The sequence below is a fragment of the Lontra canadensis genome, unplaced genomic scaffold (genome assembly GCF_010015895.1).
Source record: "Lontra canadensis isolate GAN:19392208 unplaced genomic scaffold, GSC_riverotter_1.0 scaffold59, whole genome shotgun sequence".
Classification (NCBI taxonomy): domain Eukaryota; kingdom Metazoa; phylum Chordata; class Mammalia; order Carnivora; family Mustelidae; genus Lontra; species Lontra canadensis.
Genome location: NW_022631053.1, coordinates 7,453,920 through 7,464,294, shown reverse-complemented (window position 1 = coordinate 7,464,294; position 10,375 = coordinate 7,453,920).

Below are 10,375 nucleotides of genomic sequence, written 5' to 3'. Positions count from 1 at the left end.
GGCAAAACATAGAACTCAGCTGTTAAGTAAAACTTGTGTTTCATGTATCTACTCTTCTTATTAGAGACAAATACGTTACATTATCCTGGACTTAATGTAGCATAAAACCTAATTTAGCTCTTTTACGGTTAATGGTGATTGGAAGTTATAGATGTTTGAATTCAAATAGGGTAACATGTGGAAGAGGCTGTCACATATTAGGTTTGCACTAAATCCTAACAGTCTTTCCTTTCTAGTGCAATAATTCTCAACTGGATTTTGGACATAAATATGATATTATCAGTAGTGATATCTATAAATGATGGAGGAAAATTATGCTTAATCTTCAGACTCAACTCAGAAACAATTACACCAGTGTCTATGCTCATGAAAATGTCTCATATATGAATCTGAGTTAGGACAGAAAAATATTGAGGATGGCTTTTTTGAAATACTGAGAAGCCTACCGTCATATTTCCTTTTTGGGAATAATTTCATACCTATCATCTTAGAGCTAGGAACAGAGGAAACAAAATTGTTTCTAGTGACTCTAAATTTTGTTTATATTCTGTTATCATTTCCTTTATTTTATTTACATATATTTAAGCCTTTTCTGAAATATAGGTTAAAAATGAAAGAAAGCAGAATCAGTGTTTTCTCTCAAGATGGAACATAGATTGTCTGAATAAAGCGATCATTGTTTTTTAAACAGAGGAGCAGGAGAGATGCCCTGAAACACATTAATTGAGACATAGTCTAGGAGTAATAATCAAACTTTAAAATGTTGGGAGCTTGAGGGCATTTCAAAGGTATAGGAGACGATGGAAAGAATATTTGAAATTAGGATTTGCCTAGAGAATTTGGGCTCTATTTACTTCATTTAACAAGTATGTCCCAAACAGTACTCACTTTCCTTCAAAATATTCCCGTCATTTTTTCTCTATGTACTACACAGTAAAAGCAGTGGTGACAACCTTACTTTTCATTTGTGGAAGAAACGCTTTTATGTATTTGTTTAAAATTTTCTTAAGGTCTACATAAATACTTCTTTTATGTTATGATGGTATGCTTCAGCCCAGAATATTCTCCATTCAATCTGTGTCAGTGACAGATTTGAGTCACATTCTATAAGTTTTACGTATTTAACAAATCATTTGGTGCAATTTAGAAATAAAAATAACTCCAGATCTTTTAAGGACAATATTTATGAGATGGAAAACGTGGTGTTCTTACTGGAAATGGGTAGATGCTTGATTTGTTGGTGGCAGATATAGAGGTAAGCTCTAATTCTACAGGTCTGAGGGTGGAGTCACACAGAGTAGACCCCATTAGTATGATCACAAGTTCAAAAACATTCCCTAGGAGATTCTGATCATAAGTTAAGTTTGGGTAACATGGGTCTGTAGCATAGATCTTCATATCTTTCGAAGTATTTTTTGGTTGCCATGTTCATATAAGATACTATGCTAGACCTGATATCCAGAGACAGATTTTTTAAAAGATTTTATTTATTTATTTGATAGAGATCACAAGTAGGTAGAGAGGCAGGCAGAGAGAGAGAAGGGGAAGCAGGCTCCCCGCTGAGCAGAGAGCCCGATATGGGGCTCGATCCCAGGACCCCAGGATCATGACCTGAGCCCAAGGCAGAGGCTTTAACCCACTGAGCCACCCAGGCGCCCCTGGGGACAATATTTTGTTAATTTAACTCAACAAACATTAAGTATCTATACTGCTAGGAAGTTTAATGTAATACATCATGATATTCAATACAATGGAGTTCACTAAAGGGAAATAAGTCTGAATAAATTCAAATAAATTAAAATCATATGAAGTATGTTCTCTTCTCTGACCACAGTGCAATGAAATTAGAAATTAATAACAAAAATAAATTCAGGAAATTCACAAATAATGTGTAAGTTAGATAATATACTACTAAACAGCTCATGAGTTAAAGCTGACATTATCAAAAAAATTAGAACATACTTTGAGATGAGTGAAAATACAAACAATGTACTAAAACTTACAGGGGCTTGCTAAAGCAGTGAGAAGAGGGGAAAAGTATAATTGTAGATGCCATTTTATAAACCCTAACCTGTGACTATAAGAAACCAAAAAAAGACTAAACTAAACCCACAACTAGTAGAAGGAAAAAATAAAGTTCAGAACTGAAGTACATGAAATAGAAAAACAATAGAGAAAGGAAACAAAATCAACAAAACCAAAAGTTGCTTCTTTGAAAAGATGAACCAAATGGATAAACCTTTGGCTAGACTTACCAAGATAAAAAGAGATAAGACTCTTTATAAACCAGGATCAAAACAGGGACATACCAACCTTATAGAAATAAAAATGATTATAAGGGAAAAATTATATGCCTATAATTTAGTTAACAGATGAAACTGATGAATTCCTAGAACACAAACTGATTCAAGAGAAATAGAAAATTTGAATAGACCTTTATTAATTAAAGAAATTGAATTAGTTAGCAAAAACATTTCCAAGAAGAAACATGCAGGCCCAGTGAATTCTACCAAATGTTTAAAGAAAATTAATAACAAACTTCCACAAATTCTTCCAAAAACTAGACATGGAGGGAAAACTCAACTCATTCTATCAGGCCAATATTATCCTCATGCCAAAACCTGACAAAGTTATCCCAAGAAAAGAAAACAATAGATAGATATTTCTTTTGAATATAGGCACAACAATTCTCAACAGAATACTAGCAAATCAAATGTATAAAATGGATTATACAGCACTGCCAAGTGAAACTGATCCCAGGAATGGAGGAATGGTTCAACATATGAAAATTGATCAATGTAATACACCATATTAATAGAAAACAGGACAGACAACACATGATCATCTTAATAAGTGCAGAAAAAGCATTCAACAAAATCCAGTACTCAGTCATGATAAAAACAGTCCAACAAACTAGAAACAGAAAGGAACTTCTTGAGACACCTAGGTGGCTCAATCAGTTAAGCATCTGTCCTTGGCTCAGGTCATGATTCCGAGGTCTGGGGATCAAGTCCTGCATCGGGCTCCTTTCTTAGTGGGGAGCCTGCTTCTCCCTATGCTTGCTTCCCCGCTGCTTGTGATCTCTTTCTCTTTCTGACAAATACATAAAAAAAATGTTTAAAAAAAAAAGAAATAAAGGAACTTCTTTTTGTTTGTTTCTTTTTTTAAAGTTTGTATTTAAATTCCAGTTACTTAACACACAATGTAATATTAGTTTCAGATGTGCGATATAGTGATTCAACACCCGGTGCTCATCATAAGTGCACTCCTTAATATGCATCACCCATTTAATCCCACCTCCATTTTCATGTTATGCTCTCACTCCTTCTATATTTTTTTAAGATTTTTTTTTAAGATTTTATTTATTTGTCAGAGAGAGAGAGAACAGGCAGGCAGAGCGGCAGGCAGAGGCAGAAGGAGAAGCAGGCTCCCCACCGAGCAAGGAGCCGGATGTGGGACTAGATTCCAGGATGCTGGGATCATGACCTGGGCTGTAGGGAGCTGCTTAACCAACTAAGCCACTCTGGCATCTGCTCTCATTCCTTCTATTAAATGTTGTACTGAATGTTCTAGTGAGGGCAATTATTCAACAAAAAGAAATAAAAGCATCCAGTTTAGAAAGGAAGAAATAAAACTATTTCTATTCACAGATGACATTTTCTTGTATATATAAAGTACTAGTAAATCCGTAAGATAGCTATTGAAGCTAATAAACAATTTCAGTAAGGTTACAGTATACACGATCAGTGTAAAAAATTTATTTCTATTCAGTGACAATAGCAATCTAAAAATAAAATTAAGAAGACAAAAAGAATAAAATATTTAAAATTTAACAAAAGAAGTACAAGACTTATATACTGAAAACTACAAAACAGTGTTGAAAGAAATTAAAGAAGACCTAAATAAATGGAAATAAATGGAATTACATCTTCGTAGATCAAAATACTTAACACTGTTAAAATAACAATACTCTCCAAACTGATCTACAGATTCAATGTAATTTCTATCCACTCCCAGCCATGTTTTTGTTTTGTAGAAATTGACAATTTTTTGTAAAATTCATATGGAAATGCAAGGGACCAAGAATATTTAAAACAATTTTGAAAAAGAACAAAGTTTTAAAAGCTCTCAATTTTAAAATTACTGCAAAGCCACAGTAATGAAGACAGTGTGGTATTTGCATAAGGAGAGACATCTAGATCAATGGAATAGACTTGAGATTCCACAAATAAACTCTTACATTTATGGTCAATTAATTTTTGACAAGGATATCAAGACAATTCAGTGGGGAAAGGGTGGTAATTTTAACACATGATATTGGGACAACTGAATATGTACATGTGGAAGAATGAAGTTGAATACCTACCTCATACCATATGTAAAAATTAACTCAAAATGGGTCATATACTTAAATTTAAGGCAAAAAATGATAACATTTTGAAAAGAAAACATAAGAGTGAATTTTCATGGCTTGGATTAGACAATGGTTTCTTACATATGATATCCAAAGCAGGAGCAATCGGAGGAAAACTGATAAACTGGACTTCATAAAAATTAAAAATATTTGTCTTTCAAAGAATATCATCAAGAAAGTAAAAAGATTAGTCATAGAATTGCAGATTACATATGTGATAGGAGACTTGTATCTAAAATATATAAAGAACTTTTACAACTTAATAAAAAGGCAACCCAACTTTTAAAAATAGGTAAAGGATTTGAACAGGCATTTCCCCAAAGAAGATACACAGTTTGCCAATAAGCACATGAAAAGATGTTCAATATCATTACTCATCAGATAAATGCATATCTAAATCCTATGAGATACTACTTTGTACCCACTGGCATGGCTATAATATTTTTTGAAAAAACAAACAGACTAGAATGGGAAGCAACAAGTGTTGATGAGGATTTAGAGAAATTTGAACTCTTGTACACTGCTGATGGGATCATAAAATAATGCAGCTGCTTTGTTAAATAGTTGGCCAGTTTCTCAGAAGCTTAAACATTGTGTTATCATACATCCATTCAATTCCAATCCTATTTACCTTCCCAAGAAAATGGAAAACATATGTCCACACAAAATTTGTACATGAATGCTCATATCAGCATTACTCATAATAGCCAAAAAGTGGAGACAAACTTAATGTCCATTAACTGATGAAGGGATAAACAGAATGTGGTATATACATGTAATAAATTACTTACCATAAATGGAATGAATTATTGATACATGCCAAAATGTGGATGGGCCTTAAAAATATACTAAGCAAAGAAGTCAGACAAAAGGCCATATATTATATGATTCCATTTTTATGGAATGTCCAAAATAGGCAAAATCCTAGGGCAGAAAGCTGTTGCCAGGGTTTGAGGGGGAAGAGGGAATGAAGAATAATTGGCAACGAGTATGAGATTTGGGGGGAGGTGATAATATCTTCTGAAATTAGTGGCGGTGTTTTCACAACCTTGTGAGTATGCTCAAAACTATTGAATTGTACACCTCAAAAGGGTGAATTTATGGTATTTGAAGCACATATCACTTTTTTAAAAGGTACCTAGATTTTGTTTTATTTCCTAGGTGCCTTGCCTAGCCATATACCTTCTGGGAAGGTAATTTCACTTTTGCCCAGAGAAGAGAGTTAAAAACCAAGGCAAACATTACAAGAAGGAATAGTTCATGTCAGCACCATTCAACCATTCAAAAAAACAAAACAAAACAAAACAACAACGACAAAAAACCCCAACACTTAGTGATGAATTCTGTCTTGCTAGATACAAGGGATGTATTTTAAACAAGACAGAAATTCACCTTCTTCTTAAGGGGCATACATTCAGAGAATTCCTACAGTTGGTGTTGCCAAATAAAATGGCCTCCCCCTAGAGGAGGTGAGATGTCCTCCAATCACTGAGGTGTTCAGCAGAGGCTGTTGGGATCCTGTAGATGGAATTCAAGTCCTGACTAAGTGTCCAAGACCTTTAAGGCCCTTTAAGTAGATCTGAAATTCTAATCCTCTAACAAGTCTCACTAATGTGTCCATGGTTGCTTCTGGGTTTTTGTCTTACCTTTAAAAATCCTTACTTATTGCAGGATTGGAGGCATTAAAAAAAGAATGCATAATGTCTACCATGATTACAACTACTCAGTTTTCCCTTTCTCAGACACTGCTTGTTCCCAGCCTGCTTCCTCTATATCTAGATTTTATTGTTTTGCTTCTGCCTGGATAATTTGCCTACTCTTTAACATTCACTGCAGTGGTATTATATGAGAAGGGGCATGTTCAGTCTTGTTCTCCAATAGGGTTCCTTGATTAAATCAATTTGGGAAACACAGAGTTGGAAAAAATTAACCTTACAGAAATACTGCAATCCTTCTTAGAATATTTTTAAGCCAATATATATTGTAATTCTCAAGCAGGGAATATAATATGCAGTGTTTCTTAAAGTTATTGGAGCAGTGAACCACTTTTTATAGAGCAAGATCAGTATGTGGTACAGAGCACATACTGGAAGTACTGCCCTACATAGTATCTAAGGAAGGTCCTTTAAGCTCTAACGTTCTGAGGTGAGCTGCCTCCTGCACCTAAGACTTTTCTAACTCAAGGGAATCTTAACCTCTCTGAATTTCAGTATTATGTCTGAAAAATGGGAACAGTTGCTATCTGCTTACCCCACAGCTTGGTGGGAAGATGAAATAATATGCTTGGAAGAGCTTTACAAACTATAAGACACTACACAAATGCAAAGGTATTGTCATTTCATTATACGATTCTTTAAAACATGTAATTTTACTAAGAATATTCAATATAAACAACAGATGTATGCACATGTTTATACTGAATTTGAGACAGAGAAGTGTGCAAAGTTTCTTTCTCTCACACCAAGGGAATTTCCTGATTATTGTTTAGGCTTGTGTTTAATTAATATGATGCATTTTGTAAATATCTATGAATTCCCATATCCTCAAAATGCCTACTTATATAATTAATTAACAAGTAATTAAATTGTGAAGGCCCGTTGAGCTCTGTAATTGCTGAAGGACAGAAAGCACTCACAGAGATTGTGTTTCTCATGTCTTGTTTTCATAGAATTTGTATATGGAAATAGAATGCTTATGGAAGGTTGAAGGGTAAAGATAAGATACAGATATGTGACAAAGTGGAAAGAATATGTTTGGAGCCAGAAGACTGGAGTGTGGTTTTAATGATTCCAGTCACTGGCTGGATGACTGTGGGCAAGCAAGAACCCTCTGAGGATCAGATCTTTCCTCTATGAAATGGGCTTTCTGATAAAACATTGTGTAGCTATTGTGAAGGAAAAAAATGAGAAAATCCTTTGTAATTCTAACTTGCTATGGTAATATTAGCTCTATGGCTTTGATAAGGTATTTGAGGGCTTTGATGAAGCACTTCGAATATGCTGAATTGATCAATAAGAAACCACCAGAAAATTCCGATTACATAAGCCTCTACCAGATTTTTGGTCCTTATTAGCATTAAAAAGCACATGATAATATAATACACCATAAGTACATAAAATATATAATATGCTGTGTAGAAATTATCTCTTATGATGTGAAATTCAACTCCATTTAGTCTAAATCTGCTTTTTTATATTCTTGATATTATAATATGGGGTATCCTTTAAGAATGATTCTCCTAGGGTGCCTGGGTGGCTCAGTTGGTTAAGTGACTGCTTTCAGCTTGGGTTATGATCCTGGAGTCCCAGGATTGAGTCCTGCAGGGGGTTCTCCACTTAGTGGGGAGCCTGCTTCTCCCTCTGACCCACCTCATCTAGTTTTCTCTCTCTCTCAAATAAATAAATAAATAAATAAATCTTTTAAAAAAAATGATTCCACTACAGTATTTAAAAACCCCTAAAATTCCCAAGTAATAGTCACTGCACCTCTTCTTTCTCTACTTTTAAGACATTCTCTATATCCACAGACAAAATAAATACTAACTTCGAAGTTAGAAAGTATCACTATTCATACCACAATATGCTATATTCTGGAAGAGATTTTCTCAGAAGCAGTTTAATCTGATTGTCATCCCATAGAACTAGGTTTGAACTTAGTTTTCTGAAAAAGAATTGATCATCCAGCTGTTTATAGAATAAACCACAAAATTCATTTTTACTTATCAATTATATTTCTTAATGCTATGCAATGATCAATGGATATTTCTGTAGAAAATATTATGAAGGAGGCATTATAATAACCAGTTATATAAAACTACATTTAGTAATTCAGCATCATAGTAAACCATATAACATTTTAATTTTGAATTAAATTTGAATTAATTTTGAACAACATTTTAGTACAATGGACATGAAGGTAGAGAACTGCTTTTTGAGGTAGGTGCAGTGGTTCTAATATTGTATATTTTGTTCTTTTTTCTTGTAGTGAATTTCGAGATCAATTGTTGAACTTTGAAGGGGTTGGAAACAATTTTCTCTGCAATATTAGTATAATACATGTGAAAAAGTTGTTGTGTTAGAGTAGAAGTTGGTGTGGTCAAATAGATATGGTTGATATGGTTTTTTAAGAAATAGCATGAGCTCCAGATTGGACACGAACATAGAAAACAAAAATACAAAAACAGATAAGCCTCTAAAACATGTGACAGCCTCAGTGGCAACTTGAGAAAATAGATATGATTCAGATTATAATTTACAATGGACTTATGCATCTGGATCCCTGGGCAGAGTTCTTTGTGTGATTACAGTGTCACTAAAATTATGTGATCAACTAGGGAGAAAACCTAAAGACATCAATAGATGGGTCATATACTGGAATCCTTTCTATCATCTTACTTCTGTAATAACTGGGACAAATGCCTTTGGAAGATGGGTTTCTTGATGTTCAGGTGATTTCAAGATCACACTTGTATATGCTTTCTTACTTTTGTGAATACTATGTGTTTAGACACTTATAGGAACTCTATTTATTGTTTCTTACCCAAATGACGTATTTTCTCTCATCGACTCTTCCTTTTTAGAGCAGCCCTATAATTTTTAACTTTCTCTTCTGTGAACTCTTTCCAGTTTATTTATAAATACTTAGTAATGCTTGAGTGGTTCACCTCTTTTCTTCTTTGGGAAGTAGAAGAAAAAAGAGGAAATGCCATTTTATCATTATTTTTTCACGTTTTTTACTAAAATGGCCACCAATTCTTCCCTTCACAGCAGCCACATGCTTATAATGTGAAATTACAGATCCTCTTTTTAAAGGGCTAGTCTCTAACCTTGCCCTTTGAATATGGGTTAGTCATGTGACTTGCTTTGGCCAATGGAATGTTAGCAAACCTCATGCGTATGAGGTTTGCCTCCTTGCTGGGTTTAGAACCCTGAGACAGACCCCTGTTGAATAATCAGAGCTAATCTGCTGGAAGATGGAAGAGAACTAGAGAGTCCTACACAGTAGCCTGCCAACCATCAGATGTGAGTGAGGACCTCCAAGTTGATCAGTCACTGTCAAATGTACCAGCTTACCCCAGATAGATGAGAAAGCCCAGTAAAGATCAGATGAACGTGCCCAGTTCTAAATAACTGAAGATCATAAACTATAGTGAGGATTAAAAGTACCCACAGTGTATGACTTTTCTATTGCTATGTAATAAACCTTCCCCCAATTTTGCAGCCTGAAACAACAAACATCTATTATCTCATGATTTCTGTAGGTCAGGAGTCCAGACACAGTTTTCTTGGTGTCTCAGTCTTGAGCCTGAGTCAAGGTGTTGGCTGAGACAACAGTCATTCCAAAACTCTGCTAGGGAAGAATCCACTTCCAAGCTCACTCACATGTTTTTTGGCAAACCTCAGGTCCTCACTGGCTGTTAATAGGAGATATCAGTTTCTTGTCACATGGGTCTCTCAATAGAGCTCCTCACAAAATGGCAGCTTATTTCTCCCAGAGAGAGAGAGAGAGAGCGCGCTAATTGAAAGCAAGTGACAGAAGATCCCTAAGGCAGAAGACACAGTCTTTTTATAACCTAATCTCAGAACTGAAATTGTATTACTTCTACCACATTCTATTTGTTTGAAGTGATTTACTAAATTCAGCCCCATTCCAGAGAGGGAATTACACAAGGACATGAAAGCAAGAGCCAAGGATCATTGGAAGTGATCTCTGAGGTTTCCTACTTCACATACTCTTATAAAAAGATCAATTTTTCTGCAACCATTGAAACAAATAGTCACCATACCAATTTTAAATTCATTTAATAGATCAACTACACCTTGTTTCATTAAACGTGCTTTCATAAGCCCAGCCATCAGTATGAACCTCTGACTTATGTAGATCAATCAGTCAGGAATGAATTCACTGTCTCTGAGTGTGCCAACCAATCAACAGAAGTCTTGTCCAAGTAGCCATGATTCA